The sequence below is a fragment of the Crocodylus porosus genome, unplaced genomic scaffold (genome assembly GCF_001723895.1).
Source record: "Crocodylus porosus isolate Cpor-Errol unplaced genomic scaffold, CroPor_comp1, whole genome shotgun sequence".
Lineage (NCBI taxonomy): Eukaryota > Metazoa > Chordata > Crocodylia > Crocodylidae > Crocodylus > Crocodylus porosus.
Genome location: NW_017728906.1, coordinates 78036120 through 78054440, shown reverse-complemented (window position 1 = coordinate 78054440; position 18321 = coordinate 78036120). Strand labels below are relative to the sequence as shown.

The 18321-nt window shown below is 42.4% G+C and overlaps 1 long non-coding RNA gene across 1 annotated transcript in view; it reads left to right on the top strand.

Moving 5' to 3' along the window:
* The first annotated feature begins 15516 nt into the window (after nucleotides 1-15516).
* Nucleotides 15517-18321, top strand: part of LOC109306006 — a 21531-nt gene continuing 18726 nt past the window's right edge. The window contains exon 1 of the long non-coding RNA XR_002099809.1: nucleotides 15517-15682. This is a non-coding gene — a long non-coding RNA (uncharacterized LOC109306006). The remainder of the gene's footprint in view (nucleotides 15683-18321) is intronic.

The window sequence follows — 18321 nt, the reverse complement described above, 5'->3', positions numbered from 1 at the left end:
GCAGAGGGTTTTGATCTTTTGTCTTCTCCCTCTGACCCTATTTGCAAATATATACCTTTTGTCTCACCAACAATGTGTGCCTAAGAATTTGTTATTCAATGAGCCTCCAAAGAAAACGAACCGAGAGAGAGTTTTTTTTACCTCATTTCTGCAGGCCCCAAGACTTGTGCTGACCTCCTCAAGACCCACCTTGTTAGCTTAAGAATATCCCTTCCAGGAGCTCCAGCCTTATGGCTACTCCAGTTTAGAGTTTAACTGTTGCATGGGTAATTAATAGTTGCAGCACATAGGCTCTGTAGAAAGATTTTAGCAATAAAACATGTTATATGCATAGATAGATTAAGCACTATACAGATGTAGGCAAAAGAAACACTTATATGTCATTCTTCATCACCCATAAGTATTTCTTCTGGTTGGATCATAGTCCTTTCAGGGTTCCAGATCTGGTTTAGAATTCTTTCTGTTTAGACGTTCTTGTTATCAGACTCACTGTCCACCAAGAGGACAGTTATTAAATGTTAATGATATCTCCTGTTTTGTAACATTTTTCAGAGAAGATGCACAATACATGATAGTTTCTTTGTAGCCCAGTTTGAGTAACACATATAAGTCATAATAACAAAAAGAATTAATAAAATGTACATCGAAAGGTCCCCCATCCAGATCTGCAGCTTTTGCTTGCATTTGTGGAAGTACTACTGTATAAATACTACACAGTGGGCATATTTACACGAGCCACCTACTGTGCAGTTGTTACTGCACAGTCATTTAGTGCTTGCATAACCAAGTATCAAATGACTGCATAGTAACCAGTGTTACTGCACAGTAGCATCCCAACATGGTTGCCTAGTGACACTTACTATGCAGTAGCTCATTACTGCTGCATACTAGCTTGTTACTACTGCACAGTAGTGTCATGTCCACAGTTCATGCCCAGTGAGGCTACTGTGCAGTAGTAATGAGCTACTGTGCAGTAAGCATCTCATGCAGATGTAGCCAGTGGGAGCACCTACATGAGAGACTAACTGCATAGTAGCCAAATAACACAAAGCAGTAGCACATCACAGCACCAACAGGGCTAATATGCTACTGTGCAGTATTATTAGACTACCATGCAGTAGCATCACTAGAAAGGTATTCATCGGTGCTACTGCACAGTAACTCCAGTTACTGTGCATTTATTTAGTACTTGCATAATCAATCACTGCACAGTACCATCTTGTGTAGATGCGCCCAGTATAAATCAAGGTTGCAGAAGTGGGGCTTTGTAATCTGCATAACTGTAATGTTAAGGGTGTGCAGTTATAGTCATGCTGGGAAGGCAAAGGGGGGATATATCTCCCATTAAAGTCATAATAAAACAAAAAGCATCAAAGATCTATTACAGCCTAATGGCCACTAGGGAGAATGTTGACACACAAAAGACAGAGATGTGGCCAACATCATACCTGGCCACTTGTGACTCCACAGCATGAATGTCAGATACCTATTTACAGCTGGATCAACTGGTGTTGGCCTCTGTCAAAAGCCCTGAGCAAGACTCAAACTCATACTTTTAGAAACTTAGAAGAACACCGTACTGTTCTGTCACTGCGTCTCTGAAATGATCATCGTCAGGGAAGACTACTGCCTGACAACTGAACAAACTGAACTTCAGTTCTATCAGTAAAATGGACTCTGTTAAAGAGGTATTGTGGTTTTCTATATTCAGCTTGTCACTGATTTACACATCATGTTTGCCCTGGTGGAAGTAGAAAGATGTTCTCCCTCCTAGATCCATAGATTTACCTTGGACTTCAACAATTCCTGTAGGTTCTTTCCAGTTCATGTATCAATTGAAGTCAAAATCAGAACAGACCACATTTTCCCCTTTAACACCCACGTCTTCATTTTGTATCATTAATACTGCTGCAAATCCTCAGAAGGAACCTGGTGTTGCACAGGTAAACCCTTAGAAAATGACATGAAGACAGTAGTAGTCATACCCAATGTAATAGGAAATAATCTAATCTGACCTCAGTATGATATGCAAGATGGAAAGCACCATGTCTACAGTGAAAACTTACCATATAGCACCATGAAGCATGCCACACTTTTCTGAAAGGGCTGCCTCATAAATCAGAAGCATCATAACTGCAGCCACAGGGAACTTCAAGTAGACCTATTAACCCACTTGGGGAAGTGTGTGAATGTGGTTGTACAGCTTTCAGTTTAGGAGACAGCTTGCCAGTAGCAGCCAAACTTTCCTGAAAGTGCCATCACTGGGCACAGTAAATTTACTGTATAGATATGGGTTTAGAACTCAAAATGTGGAGGCGTCCAGGAAAAGCATTTTTTTACTTTGAAACTGGGGAAATTTGATACAGAAATCAGAGATACACTGAAATTTTCTCCTGAACACACCAGTACCCAACTTTCAAACAATAATGCTATTGATCTGCAATCACTTTTTTTTTTTTGTCTTTAGACATTCCCCTTATTCAGAGCTATAATTTTGCCTAAATCTAAGGCAATTGGTTTAATTGTTTGGGTTATCTACATTGAGAAAAGTAAAATATATATTTAGAAAAGTGTATTGATTTTTACACGTTTAAAACATGAATGGATGAGATTTGTCAGAAGTTCAAAAATAAATGCAAGATGTCTAAGAGAATAAAACAGGGAAGATTGAAACCATTTTACAAACCAAGGAAATGAGATAGCATGATATTTCAACCAACACCTGACAGCTGCTGGATGTATCAGGTGTGTCCTGATGTTTTGTTAACATCAGTGGAAGGCAGTACAGCAGTTAGAGTAATGAGTTAGCAATGAAACAGTTAACTGCATATTTAATTTTAGCAGAAACCCCATAATTCAATTTAATTCACTAGACCTATAATGTCAGACGCTGAGAACAAACAATTTTAGTACCTGTAAAAATAGATGTTACAGTTAATTAATAATTGTCATTCTAATGAGCCACATTCTTGTCATGAAGACTGTTATCTGTGTCCTATGTCCCTTTGGCTTTAGTTGTTGTTTTGTTATTAGCAGTTCCTTAATACAAGGATAACAGTCTTCCAGTAAATAGGGAAGTCATTGCTGAGTCCAGAGCTGAAAGAGGAGCCTGATCTGAGATCTGTATGTTCGACTATAGGGGTATCAAATGGTTCCAGGAGGAAGTAGTAGATCCTGGTGATGTTGGGTCACAACTCTTTCCCTCTGTTCCTCTTGCCTATACATCTCCAGAATAAGACAAATTTGCTCAAAATGGTTGATGCCTTGCCATACATTATGTGCCATTAGGGACAATTCAATGCTTGACTCTCCTAGGTATTGATGTTAATATTGCATTTCTTCAGATTGACCTTCAAGATGTCCTTTAATCTCTCCTTTTGTTCATCTCCAGAGTGGTGAGCATTGGTGAGTCACAACTGTAGGACCTTTTGGGAGCCAGTTGTCAGGAATCTTTATGACACGTCCTGTCCAATGGAGCTGATGCCATACATGCATGACTTCAATGCTGGTGGTGTGCAAAACTCGTGTTCATTCTTCTCTTCTTCCAGTATGGAGGGTTTTCTGAAGACATTGCTAATGTAATTTTCCAAAGCTTTCAGTTGTTTCTGATAAGTCCCAAAATCCCTTTAGTAGGAATGTGTAGAAGACAGTCTATTGAGGAGAACCAACTTGCCGGAAGGCTGAGTCACTGATTTCTAAATGACAGATTATTTGATATGCATTTATGTAAAAGTCCTTGCAGAAATCGTCTAAGGCCCTGTCTACATCAGTAGTAAAATAATCTCTTGACTCACTTGGGAAGGTATATCTTTCATTCTAAGCCTGAATTACAGAAGAAGAGACAATACTCTTGCTTATGGAAGCAGGAAAAATTAATATGTAAAGCATCCAAAAATTACCTAAGCTTGCCTTCCTAACACTGTCATTACCTAAAATGATTCTTTATGAAAAATCTAAGCTGCAATTATTTCTTAAATGTCCACTTACCCATAGAAATTAATCTAATCAGAGAGAACAGAAACTATCCCGTGTGACTTAGTAACCAGTCATACAGTAAAGATACTGAAGTATAAACCATCTAATAATAAATATGCATATAACCTATGAAGAAAATAGCCATAAAATTCTGAGTAGCAGACACATTTACAGAAAAAGTTAATCTGCAGATAGTATGTGGCAAAAAGTTTTTAAAAAAAAGAAAGTCCTTTAGCCTCCATTTGCAATGTTATAATACTGCATGAGGAAGTAAGCGTAAAATGCACTGAAACCAATGGTGTTTTATACTGACTCATTAGTGGTAGCAGTAGCTATATAATGCAAACTGGCATTTCTCTCCCCGCCACCATGTGGTAGCAAATATAGTAGATGCAGGGTAACATTACACTTCAGTTTCTGGCAGGGATAATAGTACAGCAGTTTATTAAATAGTTCAAACAATTTATATTTCTACTACACTAGAGCTACAATTACCAAACTATATAAAAACTATGTTTTGCATGATCAATTAAGAGAAGGCAGGTAGTGCAAAACAGTGGCACTGTAGTAGAGACAGAAGAAAAATAGAAGCGAAGGTAAAATTATGTAAGGAGAACAAAGAATGCAAATGAGAGAGGGAATGGAAGAGAAATTCATGAAGGACCTGGATTTTACTTTTGACACTGATATTGCCCTCAATCCAACAAAGCGACTTAAAATATTTATTTCATTTTAAGCATATGAATACTCCTATTCAGTTAGAGGGACTAACTGTGTACTTAAATATGTGCATGTGCTTAAGTGCTTTGCTGGATCTAGCTCTGTGAGACCTTATACTGAACCTGACTTAATTTAGCTGTGTCCTTCATGTGTGAGGAACGGACTGTGTAAAACCACACAACTCCAGAAAGAGTTAGGGAAAGTAAAATCCCTCCTTGAGCTTGTGGCATATGGAGACATCATAGGACATTCTAGTTTCCTTGGTGTTCTTGGTCTAGTTTTTCATCTGCTGCTGCCATGGGCCATTCCCTCCTTATCTCTACTCATGCCTCTGAGACCTCTTCATGACACTGCACATGTATTAAGTATTCTTTATATATTGAGATTGCTTTCATGATTTCAAGAGGAATTGGTGTTTTTCTGTATCCATTCTCTATTCTCTCTATGCCTATAAGACTCCCTTATATAGCAATGTGCTCAAGTGGCTGAAATATCACTGATGGCCAAGTTTTAACAAGATTGCATGGATGAATGCAGTTTTGTGATGATTGAAACATTTTTTGAAAGATAAAGTTTATTTCAAGGAAACAATTTAATACATAGATATATAGATGCTAGGGTCAGAAGGGACCTCAACAGATTATCAAGTCTGATCCCCTGCCTAGGGAGGAAAGAGTGCTGGGGTCAGATGACCCCAGCCAGATGCCTGTCCAGCCTCTCTTCTTGAACACCTCCAAGGTAAGGGAGAGCACCACCTCCCTTGGAAGCCTATTCCATGCTTTGGCAACCATCACTGTAAAGAATGTCTTCCTGATGTACAATCTAAATCTACTCTCCTTCAGTTTATGGCTGTTATTTCTAGTAATCCCGAGGGGTGCCCTGGTAAACAGAGTATCTCCTATTCCCTGTTGACACCCCACCCCCTGCCCCCAATGAGTTTGTAGACAGCCACAAGATCACCTCTCAGCCTTCTCTTGCGGAGGCTGAAGAGATTCAGGTTCCTCAGTTTGTCTTCATAGGATCTTACCTGAAGGCCCTCAACCATACGAGTAGCCCTCCTCTGAACCCTCTCAAGGTCATCCACATCCCTCTTGAAGTGTGGCACCAAAAACTGGACACAGTACTCCAGCTGTGGTCTCACCGGTGCTGGATAGAGGGGGAGTATCACCTCCCTAGACCTGCTCATGGTGCACCTACTAATATAAGAAAGAGTGCAGTTAGCCTTACTTATAACCTCGTCACACTGGCAACTTGTTCATTTTTGCATTGACTATCACTCCAAGATCCCTTCCCACTGCCATGGTACTCAGAATGGTACTTCCCAGTCTATAGGCGTATTGGAGATTCTTTCTCCCCAGGTGCAGCGCCATGCACTTATCCTTATTAAACTGCATCCTATTCTGATCCACCCACTTCCCCAGTCTATCCAAATCCACCTGAACTCTCTCCCTACCCTCTAGTGTGTTTACTATACCCCATAGTTTGGTATCATCTGCGAATTTGTACAGAGTGCTTTCTACACCCACATCCAAATCACTCATGAAGATATTGAACAGTACTGGTCCAAGGACAAAGCCTTGGGGGACACCACTGCCTACATCTCTCCAGGGGGAAACCAAGCCATCCACCACCACTCTCTGGGTGCATCCCATAAGCCAGTTTTTCACCCACCTTACTGTGAAAAAATCTACATCACAGCTACTCAGTTTGCTTGTAAGAATTGGATGCGACACTGTTGAAAGCCTTTTAAAAATCCAAGTAAATAACATCTATCTCCACTCCTGCACTTTGTGACCTGGTCATAAAAAGAGACCAGGTTAGTCAGGCAGGATCTGCCTGCTACAAACCCATGCTGGTTGCCCCTTTATTACCCACTCCCCCCCTCCCCCAACAAATGTGATCCTTTATTTTTCCTAAGGTCTTGCCAAGAATAGAGGTGAGGCTACCCAGCCTATAATTACCAGGCTCAAACAGTTGCACCAGTGGTTTCACTACGACATCAGCCAATTCCTTTAGTACCCTTGGGTGAAGATCATCAGGGAACAAAGAAATCATCTAAGAGCTCTGCTTTATCCATCCTATCTGATACGAGTTGCCCATGTCCATTCTGTAGCAGCCCTAGGTTACCCTGCATGTTCCCTTTGCTCCCTGTGTACTTAAAGAAGGCCTTTTTGTTACTCTTAATCTTTGTTGCCAACTTGAGTTCAGTATCTGGTTTGGCCTTCCTCACTGCTTCCCTGCAAGCATAAGCCAAGCAAGTATACTCTTCCTGGGTGGCTGCCCCCTGCCCTCACAGCCTGTAGGCCTCTCTTTTCCTCTGAAGGCTCTCCTGAATTTCCCTGCTCAGCCAAGAAGGTACTTCGGCTTTTTTACCTCTCTTTGTGTGTACTGGGATGGTAACCCTCTCTGCCTCCAGGATCAGTCCCTTCAGGAACTCCCATCCTTCTTAGACTCCTAACTCACAGATGTGATTACCCCTCAGTCCCACTCTAATTAATCTCCTGAGCTTGTTGAAGTTGGCCTTTCGGAAGTCTGGCACTTCTGCCCTACTAGTTGACTTGCCCATCTTTCACCAGATAGTGAATCCTACCAACTGGTGGTTGCTATCCCCTAGGTTACCTTGTACCTGTAGCTCCCCTAACAAGTCCTCCCCTGTGGCCAGCACTAAGTCAAGTAAGACATTTCCCCTAGTGGGACTGCATACCTCCTGTGTTAGGTGCAGGTCCTGCATACAGGTTAGGAACCTACGTGAACAGGCAAACCTGGCCAACTGCTCCTCCCAGATGTCTGGGTAATTTAGGTCACCCATGACAACTAGGTCCTTTGAATGTACTACCTTTAAGAGCAATTTTGAGAATTCTAGATAACTCCTCCTGATGGTGTGGGGGTCTGTAGTAGACCCCCATTACCAAGTCCCTTTCACCCTTACCCCCTTGTAATCTAACCCATAGGACTTTGATCTGTCCTTCTTCTGTCCCCATCTTTATTACAGAAGATGTATAATGTTCCCTAACATATAGAGTAATGCCCTCCCACCCTTTTTTCCCCAATCTATCCTGCCTGTATAGCCTGTAGCCCTCAATGCCCACTGCCCAGTTGTGAGTGGGGTCCCACCAGGTTTCTGTTAGTCCAACCAGGTTGAAATTTTTGTCTGCAAGCAGGAGTGCAAGTTCCCCTTGCTTGTTTCCCATTCTTCTAGTATTAGTATAGAGAGACCTAAGCCAGCCAGTAGGTGCCCTTAGTACTCCCCTATCCTGATTCTTAGTGGTCTTTGAGGACCTGCTCCATGATCTTTCCAGGTATCAAGGTTAGACTGACTGCTCTATAATTCTCCAGATCCTCCTTCTTTCCTTTCATAAAGATGGGCACTATATTTGCCCTTTTCCAGTCATCCAGGACCTTTCCTACAAGTTCTCTAAGAGGATACTTAATGGCTCTGAAATTAGCTCAGCCAATTCCTTCAGCACCCTACCATACATCCCATGTGGCCCTGGAGACCTGAAAGCATTTAGCTTCTCAAAGTAATCCCTAACTTGTTCTGTCATTACCCTAGATTTTTTTACTCCCTCCCTATCTTTGCTTCCACTTGCACTTGTCATCTGGTAGATGCCCCTATTTGTGAAGACTGAAGTAAAAAAGGCATTACATATTCAGCCTTCTTTGTATCATGTGTAACTAGATTGCCCTCTGTATTCCATAAGGGAGCTATGATCTCTTTCATCTTCCTGTTACTGCTTAGATAGTTATAGGAACCCTTTTTATTGTCTTTTGTGACCCTTGCTAATTGCATCTCAAATCGTGCCTGGCCTCCCTGTGCAAACTGCACAAACATATAATGCTGTAGAAATAAATTAGTAATAGGGTACATCTGTACATGTATATTAATGTGAAGAAATAAACTCCGGAGCTTATTGCTCTGGGCATGTCATTCGCATGTGTGCCTGGGACTGCAGCACATTGAGCTGGGTTAGAGCAGCCCCGGCTGGCAGGGGAACTTGGGGCTGCTACCCTCAGTTCAACATATTGTAGAGGGGCTGGCTAGGTTTTGAGGGTGGTACACTGTGGGGCTAGCTAGCAGGCAGCCCCCACACTGAAGCACCCTTGTGCCTCACCCAGTGGGGTCGGCATCTACATGTGTGCTGCTTCATATGAAAGAACTCTGCAGCAAGGTAGTAAATACAAGTACTATCCTGCTGCAGATTTTATTAGTTCCATGTGTCCTAATAGGAGTGCATGTGTAGACACTGCAATGTTTACTGCACAGTTAATTAGGCAACTGCAAAGTGATCATCTTGTATAGACATGCCCAGTAAGTACAACCTAAGATGAGTGAATATCAGAATTGTGCCCTAATGGTCACCTTTATACTCAATCCAACCACTTACAATGTTCAATTAAGAAAACACCCTTCCTGTGTGAAAAAAGATTGTTCAAAATTGGTCTGAAAGAAAATAAGATACAGAACATTTCTCTTTCCTCTTTTAGCAGACCAACTGAAATGCTTTGAATTGATGTGATCATAGGCACAAAGTATATAGGGGCCCTGAATTTTCTGTGTAGTTCTCTAAGGCAGCTTGCAGATGTTAACAAATACTGGTACTTTAATTTAAACTTGGTGTGTTCCTGTGCCAAGCCCAGTGCATGTCCAAAAGACCTGACTCACTCAACATCTGTATAAATCAGGCACTATAGTGGAGCATTTTTGGTGCTTTTATCTAATAGCTGACTGAATCAGATATTAGCTAAAGTGCCCAGTCTACACAGACTCTGTGGAACTCAGTCAAAATAATGCACTGCTTCTTCCGGTAAACTTTTTTTTTAAGTCTGCAAACAGCCCAAAGTGTTTTAGGTTTATATATTGAAACACTAGAAGGCAAATAGGCTCATAAATAAAACAATAACATACTCTACAAGTTACTCTTAGAAATAAGCTACAATCTATTTATCCATATTAGGTATTTTTGTGTCTCCAAAATAAAAATACCTTAATATGAAACAATAACAACTGTTGCTACCATATAATTATGGCAATGTTTTAATGGTCCCCTTTCAGCAAATTTCTTGGATTCATTTATTAAAAGACCAATTCCCTCAAAAGACATTTCCTACTCCTTTGAACAGTCTGGAGACAAGTTTTATTATATTGGAATCAGAGTTCCTTTATGTTTCAGTGCATGCTGTGTAAAAGGGAACATTAGTTCCTTTAGCATCCACATGCTTGACTGAACATTACAAAACTTATTCCTTCTTTTACTCGGGGTCTGAAAATGTACAGGTGTGAGTTCATCGCTAGCATGAAAATGAGGTTGTCTTATTCTTCTAATTCAGTCCCTATTAAATGGATTGCTTCTAAATGGTCTGTACGGTGGTGAAGCAAGCCTTGTGGTGAATTCAAACGATGCTGGCAAAGTCTATCGTATTACCAGGCTGTATTCCAAATAAATTCTTTGATTTGAAGCAGTACACTCATTTCTATTGCCAATTCTAAACTAAATTACTGTGTACTATAATCTGGAGCTATAAATAACCATGTAATAATACAGCAATTGCTCACCACTCTCAAATCAATTTCTGGTCAATACTGTAAAATAATAGAATGAAATAAGCCAAAGCTGTAACTCCAGGGATTTGTAATTGAATTGTACATGGGGAGCTGAACACTTAAAAACATTGCAGTAGCTTTTGCATTTGAAAACATGCAATAAACAAACTGGGAGGAAGCTAATGTATGTACAACATTATGGATGCATCAACAGAAGACATTTACTGTGCAGAAGACTAATTAGCTGCACAGTAAACATTGTATGTCTATACATGTGACCCTATTAAGCTGGAGTAAATTAATGCACTCAACAGGAGGACAGGCCTTGTAAATACAAATACTATCCTCCTGTGGAATTTTTTACTTCACAACAGTGCACATGTAGACCCTCATACCCCACCATGTCCCTCTGCAGCACATTAAGCTCAGTTGGAGCAGCCCTGGGTTGGCAGGCTGACCACCCAGGTTCCCTGCCAGCTGGGGCTGCTGCAACCTGGTTCAATGTGCTGCAGGCCAGATGCAAGTGCAGACATGTGCCCAGCAGCAATTAACTCCATAGCAATAAGCTGCAAAATCTATTGCTCCACATTAATAGGCATGTGTAGATGTGCCCACTCATGAGAAGACTCCTGCCCCATTAAATGGGAAAACTTTTGTGATTAAATAGTACTCAGAATAAGTATGGGTGGAAGAATCAAGGCCTAAGATAAAGAATGTCTTTAACATAAAAATTGTTCTTCTGTAGCCTTCTTATTAGGCTTAAGTAATATCCATGCTTTCCATAAGTACTCTTATTTCCCAGTTATCTTTTTCTGAAACTGTGTTGCTAAGGATAAAGTCTTGGAGACATATTCTGTTCCACCTAGTCTACCTTACTGGACTTAATTATCTAAGTGGAATTCTATTCCACCCTATTCAAGTCTCTAAAAATCTATTAATGCATCTACTTTTATGACACATCATCATCCTACCTTTAAGAATTACTTAGTTATAAAAAAGCAGTGAGGAGAAGGAGGGCTTAACTACCTTTTGCATTAATAGTTTTTCAGGGACTCAGGCAGGGTGCAATAGGATTGTTCTTAGTAGCCTAAGGACACATCTACATGTCGTTGTACTGTGACATTACTATGGCACTGTGCTTTAGTACTCCCTTTTGGAAGTACCAAAGTACAGAACAGTATAGGTAGTTACTGTGTTGTGTACACAGTGCACAATTAGATTTCACTTTGTAAGTCTCTGATCACTGCTACGTCCCATATAGGTGCGCTATATTGGGGGAGCATGCTGCTCTGCCAACATAGCTGTCAATCATGTGTAGACCTACATGATTACTACGTCACTATAGCACACCATAGGGCGAGGTGTAGACATGCCCTAAGTCCAGTAAAGTGAAATAGGTGGAATAGAATCTGGCCCTTGGTTTCTAAAACTAAAACTTTATTACAACTTTCAGCTTCCAGTGATATCTGAGCTAAAATGTGATGAGGTCTATGTCAAACTGGGCACAAAGTCAATCACTGCCTTGTCAATTTTCAGTGTGATCCTTGATAAAGCTAATATTATGATGGTGTGGAAAAATTACTGAGCACCATGACTTTGAGCAAATAATCAGCTTATGTCTCAGTGCTTCCCTCTTCTACTTCTCTTTTGTATGGCGTCAGATATCAATTTCCAAATCTATGAGCCGTTGTCTGATATTATCACTCAATGTTCAGATTCCATTTGCCCCATCTTGGCATTTATAAAGATTGCAGTTTTCAGTTGGGGGCTACTGTGGCACAGGTACTAAGGCACACAGTTAAAAACCCGAAGACCACAAGTTTGTGGCCACAGTAGAGGTACTCACAGGGCAGCTCTCACACAATTCAGTAAATCTGAGAGTTCTGCTAAATACCTTGTCATGAAAAAAGATGCTTTCAATTAAGTGCTGTGCTTTTTGTTGGACACCACATTTCCTCAAGAGGCTGTCTAAGATGTTCATCTTGTAAAGTGTCCATATCCAGATCTCAGTCTGTTCAGCTTGACCCACACTTCATTGGCCATGCCCAATGGGGTACTCATTTGGTGTTGGCATAAAACACTGGAGGAATAGGTCTCTCCTTTCCCACTGGTTGGCGCATTCCATTGCCACCCATAAATTTGGTTCAGCATACCCAATCTCTTCCAGGAGCTACATATATAAACAGTTTATGACTTCTCAAGCCTTCATCTATTCAAATCTTATAGATTCATAGATTGTTCGGGGCTGGAAGAGATCTTGCAAGATCATTGGGTCCAACCCCCTGCACTAGGCAGGAAAGACAACTGGGGTCAGGTTACCCCAGCGAAGTGACTGTCCAGTCTCCTCTTAAAGATTTCCAGGGTAGGCAATTGCATCACCTTCGGAGAGAGTTTATTGCACAGTCTGGACACCCTGACTGTGAAGAAGTTTTTCCTAGTGTTAAGCCTGAAATGGTCTTCCAGGAGTTTGTGGCCATTACTCCTGGTTTTCCCCAAGGGTGTCCTGGTGAACAGTTGTTCACTTAGCCCTTGATGTACTTCCCTGATGTGGCAGTAAGCTGCTACCAAGTCACCTCTCAGCATTCTCTTCTTTAGGCTGAAGAGATCCAAGTCCCTCAGACCTTCCTCATATGGCTTGCTTTGCAAGTCTCTGATCATATGGGTGGCTCTTCTCTGGACTCTCTCAAGCTTTACCAAGGTCCTTATTGAAGTGAGGCACCCAGAACTGGATGCAGTACTACAGCTGCCGTCTCACTAATGCTGAGTAAAACAGAAGAATCACATCCCTGGTTTTGCTTGAGGTGCATCAATTGTTGTATTCTTGCATATTGTTTGCCCTGCTGGCTACAGCATTGCACTGATGGCTCATGTTCATACTATGATCTATTATTACCCCTAAGTCCCTTTCAGTTGTGGCGCTAGTTAGTTTGGCGATACCGAGTCTATAAGTATGTTGGGGATTGTTCATCCCCAGATGGAGCACTTTACACTTCTCAGTGTTGAACTTCATCTGGTCCTTAATTTCCAGTGCTAGTTTAAATTCAGTCACTGCCTTAGCCTTTCTAACCTGCTCCCAACAAATGCAGGCTGTTGTTGTATAGTCCTCCTTGGGGACAATCCCAAGCTTCCATTGTTTGTATGCCTCTTTCTTCTTTTTGAAAAGGACCATGATATCCCTATGAAGCCAAGAGAGCTTCCCAGCTCTTCTGCTACCTTTCCTCTGCATTGGGAATGGTCTTCTTTTGTGTTTCAAGGATTGTGTCCTTGAGGAGCGACCACTCTTCATGTACTCCTTTCACCTTCGGTTCCTAGTCCCACAGCGTTTCCCCTACTATTGCTCTGAGCCTGTTGAAATTTGCTTTTTTGAAGTCCAAAACTTTAATCCTGCTAGCTGATTTGCCTGTCTTGCGAAGGGCAATGAACATGATGGTTTTGTGGTCACTCTCACCCAGGCTACCCTCTATATTCAGGTTGCTTACCGGATGATCTCCTTTGGTCAAGACCCATTCTAGAAGAGTGTTAACTCTGGTTGGCCTGTGCACTTCCTGAGTGAGGTAGAGCTCTTCGATACAGGTCAGGAAGCAACGCGACTGATCTGACTTAGCTGAGTGTTCCTCCCAAGAGATGTCTGGGTAATTGAAGTCACCCATGACAACCATGTCCTGTGCATGCTGCCCCTGCCAGTTCTTGAGAGAACTCCAGATCAAGCTCCTCCCCCTGTTTTGGCGGTCTGTAGTATACAGCTAGAGTTAGGTCTTTCTCACTGCACCCACCCTGTAGTTTGACCCAGAGGGTTTTGAGCCACTCACCTTTGAGGTTGTTGTCAGCCTCCAAGAAGGTGTACTGCTCCCTCACTTAGAGAGCTACACCTCCACCTTTCTTCCCTACTCAGCTATGTTCCAATCATGTGAGGAGTCCCACCAGGTCTCTGTAATCCCTACTAGATGGTAATGCTCACTGGCGAATAGGAGGGCTAGCTCTTCCTGCTTGTTTCCCACGTTCCTGGTATTAACGTACAGGCACCTGAGTCTTCTGATCGAGACCCTTGATTTCCTGTCACGCTGAGGAAGAACCATTTCCTCAGTTCTTGCAAGAGTGGCTCTCTTAGTGTCCCTGGCTTCAGAGCTTTCTTGTGTGTCAGTCCCTGGGCATGCTCCAATCAGTGTTTCCCTGTCCTCTGGGGATCTTAGTTTAAAGCCCTGTCTAGAAGATCGGCCACCCCAGCAGCCACGTCTGTTTGTGTGCTCTGTTGTGGGGCTCCCTGGGGGTCTCAGCTAAGTAGGGACCCTGGGGAGAGGGGAGTCCCAGTCAGCCAGCCCATCCCACCTGGCATGGCCCCTGGTCCCTTAGCTGCAGGCTCTGTGCTGAGGGGTCAGTGATGTCCAGGTGGCATTGGGGTCTTCAGTTAACAGTTGATGGAACAGATGATTTTCATCACTTCTGACTTGTTTTTCCAATAATGATTTTAAGGTTTATCTTCTTGTATCATTTAGTCTAATGCCTGAGAGTACACGGAGTACACCTGTGTGTGTGTAAACTGTGCTGCCTGTTATAAGTTTCAGCTCACTGTTAAATATAGTGTCAAGCTCATTAGCTTGACAACTTTTGAACTATATAGGAGCACAATACTCTGCTGAGACATATACCATTGCAAGTGCAATGGTTCTGAGCACTTTGAAGCTGGCACATCATGTTGTGCTGGTTAAACATCCTAAGGCAGAGACTTTACTTCTGACCTTCTGAATGTGATGTTTTTAGGTGAGGGAATGGTCTAATATGACTCAAAGGTAGGTTGGGTATGCTCATGGGGAAGGATGTGGTTGCCTACTCTTATATGCAGCATGCACTTGGCTTGACGATGGTCCAGGTGGAAGAGTGATAATACCGATTTATTGATTCTCAACTTAAAGTGTCGCTTGTGGAGATAGTCAGCAATGAGTTCCTTGTCAGTACTCAGCATCTTTTCCAGTTTTGTCATGTCAGTTCCTTTGGCTACTATGGTGACATCTTCAGCATACATGTATCACTTAGAAGTTGTATGTGGGAAGTCTGAAATGTATACTTTAACAAGTACTTGTATTAACACTGACCCTTGGGGGATGCTATTATTCAGAATTTGTACTCTGCTCCTCCTTGGTAGTGAATTTGAATGATCTGCTGGAAATCAAGTTCATGATAAAAGTCAGGTACCACAGAGTGCACTTTATATTTGAGGCCTTCATGCCATAGATTATCATATGTGGCTGTAAGGTTGATAAAGACTGTTCCTGTTTTCTACTGCATTTCAAATCCATTTTCTATGTCAGATGTAAGTAATGTAACTTGGTCAGTGATATACCACTTTTTCTGAAAGCCAGTTTATTCTTTTGGGAGCTGAGGATCAATAATGTTCTCTATTCTATTCAGGATTATGTGCTCCATGAGTTTCTATGTAATGCACAGTAAGTGGTGAGATGGTTCGGTAGCTCTTTGGATACTCTGGTGGTTTATTGGGTTTCAGGTTAGCAAAGACGTTGCTTTTCTCCAGATTTTTGGAAGTCTGTTACTTTCTAGATTGGTCTGAAGAGATTAATAAGGCATTCTGATTTCTGCTAAAAAAAAAAGAAAAATTAACTCATTGAGAACTACTGGAATATCCCAATTCTTGGACCATCAGGCTAGTCTATATGAACGTTTGTTGTGAAGTGTAGAATATGTCCAACAGATGAAACATCATGGGTGGGATGCCACACAGAAGAGCTGCAGCAGATTGCTGACAGATATCATATGTGGCAATTCTGTGTTTTTTTGTGGCTTTCAACCAAAAATGACTGCCACTCCAGGCACTCACAAACACGTGCTCCCTCAATGTCAGTCCTTTATCAGTTCTGGATCTTGTGCAGTGAAAAAGAAAAAAGCCAGAAAAAAACCCTGCTCTTGTCCCTTACTAAACAGGGCTCCCATTTTGCTTCCAGGCCTCAAGGCAGTCTGCCTAGAGGGATCCTGCCCCTTCCCTAGTTGGTGCCAGACTATCCTTCCAGCCTGAGGCCAAGCCTATTTACCCCTTGAGCCCTGCCCCTTCTTGCCACCCTGGCCTATTAGCTGGCCTGAGCACAGGGGCTGCTCCTTAGTCCCAGCTCTGCCAGCTGCCTTTGCCTGGGCCACAAAAACCCTTCTCTTAAAGGGCTCTCTCCAGTTCTGCTGGCTTTGTAGCCCTCCTCCAGTAACAGGGCGAGGTTTCCCCATCGCATAGTCCAAGCGTAGTGATGGCTGGAGGATATTTCCCTTGGCCATGGCTGGCAAGATTGTGCCTTGGATCTTTCTGAGCTGTTTCTTCTTGGACATAGTGGATAGGAAAATCCCAGTCACAGGTGTGCCTGAGCTGTTTGCTATGGAGAGCAAAGGCTTAGCAAAGAGGAAGTGTGGTTGCTTTCAGAATTATTTCAGGGACACTCTTTAGTGGGACTAGACACAAGGCAAAAGTCTAGTTTGCCTTCCTGTATCTGAATGTTAGACTGTTGACAGGCACCCATAATGAATCTAGTTAAAGGTATACATGGCACACTTTGAACACAAGCAATGTCCCAACAAGCAAGCAAGGTAAAAGGCATGAATACAGCAGCTGACTGCTGTACAGGTCCCATAGAAATGTGGGAATTGTGAGAGTGTCTTCCTGTCATGCACTGGGCTTGTCAGCCCCCTGGGGAACCACTGCATCTGACTGGCACCTCTACTCCTCTGGCACCACCACTGTCAACTACAAGGGGCCCCATGACAATGATGATTATTTCAGGAGTGTCCCTCAGATCTTTACACCTGGCCCTTTTCTGACTCACCACAGTTGCTTAATTTATTGATGAGGATGGGGTGAGAGGCAGTGTCAAAGGCCTTAAAGTCTAGAAAGACTATGTCCACGGTGACATCATCTTCCAAGGATTTATTTACTTGGTCATAAAAGGTAATCAGGTTGGTCAGGCAGGATGATGAACCCATGCTGATTGCCCCTGAGCATGTTCTCCCTTGCAGGCCCCCCCACAGATGTGGTCCTTGATGATTCTCTCCAAGATCTTCCTAAGCACCGAGGTGAGGCTTACAGGCATATAGTTATTTGGGTCCTCCTTCCTCCCTTTCTTGAAAATTGGAACCACATTAGCCAGTTTCCCATCCCTCGGCACCTGGCCAGATGACCACAAATACTCATATAGCTGGGGCAAGGGCTCCGCGATGACCCCTGCCAGCTCCCTGAACACCCTTGGGTGGAGGGCATCTGGACCTGCAGATTTAAAAATGTCTAGCCCTTCCAAATACATCTGTGCTGACTGAAGGCCTGACAGAGCTATCCCTGAGATTGTCCCTACCTCTGGTAGGAGGGATGTCCCAGTCCCTGTTCAAGAAAACAGTGGCAAAGAAACTGTTGAAAATATTAGCAAGGAATGAAGTTGCTTCAAAAAGGAAATTGTTATTTTTGGTAGGTGTCTAGCTGCTGAATATTTCATTTGCCCTCCATAAGCACTATTAACACTGATCCTTAACACTGATCCTCTCCATGCTTCAAGGGATTATCCTGGAGTGGAATCAAAACCACAGAATAAAGTGTATGCATGGCTGAAAGTAGAATGGCAGTCAAGAAACTTCTTGTATTTAATATAAGCAGACAAGCTGGGATCAGTAAGCCAAGAAACCTAGAAAAATCTTCACATTTCCTAATCACTATCATTACTTTGCTGAATGGGAGCTGCTGATCAGTTACAAAAACACGTCACACATTTTCCTCACATTCTTTCATGTGGTGGATTTGTCAGATGCTTCATACATTTGGCAAATGTATCGCTTTCACCAAAATATGAAAGGGTAAAAATAGAAATTGCATATAGGACCCACCCAGTTGGTTGTCTCTCATCTAGTATCACTGCATCTGTCCATGTTTCATATTTTCATAGTAGCTAGGATTAGGAGGGACCTGAACAGATTATCTAGCCTGATCCCCTGCCACGGCAGGAATGAATGCTGGGTTCACAAGACCCCAGACAGGTGATCATCCAACCTCCTCTTGAATTTGCCCCAGGTAGGGGCGAGGACCACTTCCCTGGGAAGTTGGTTCCAGA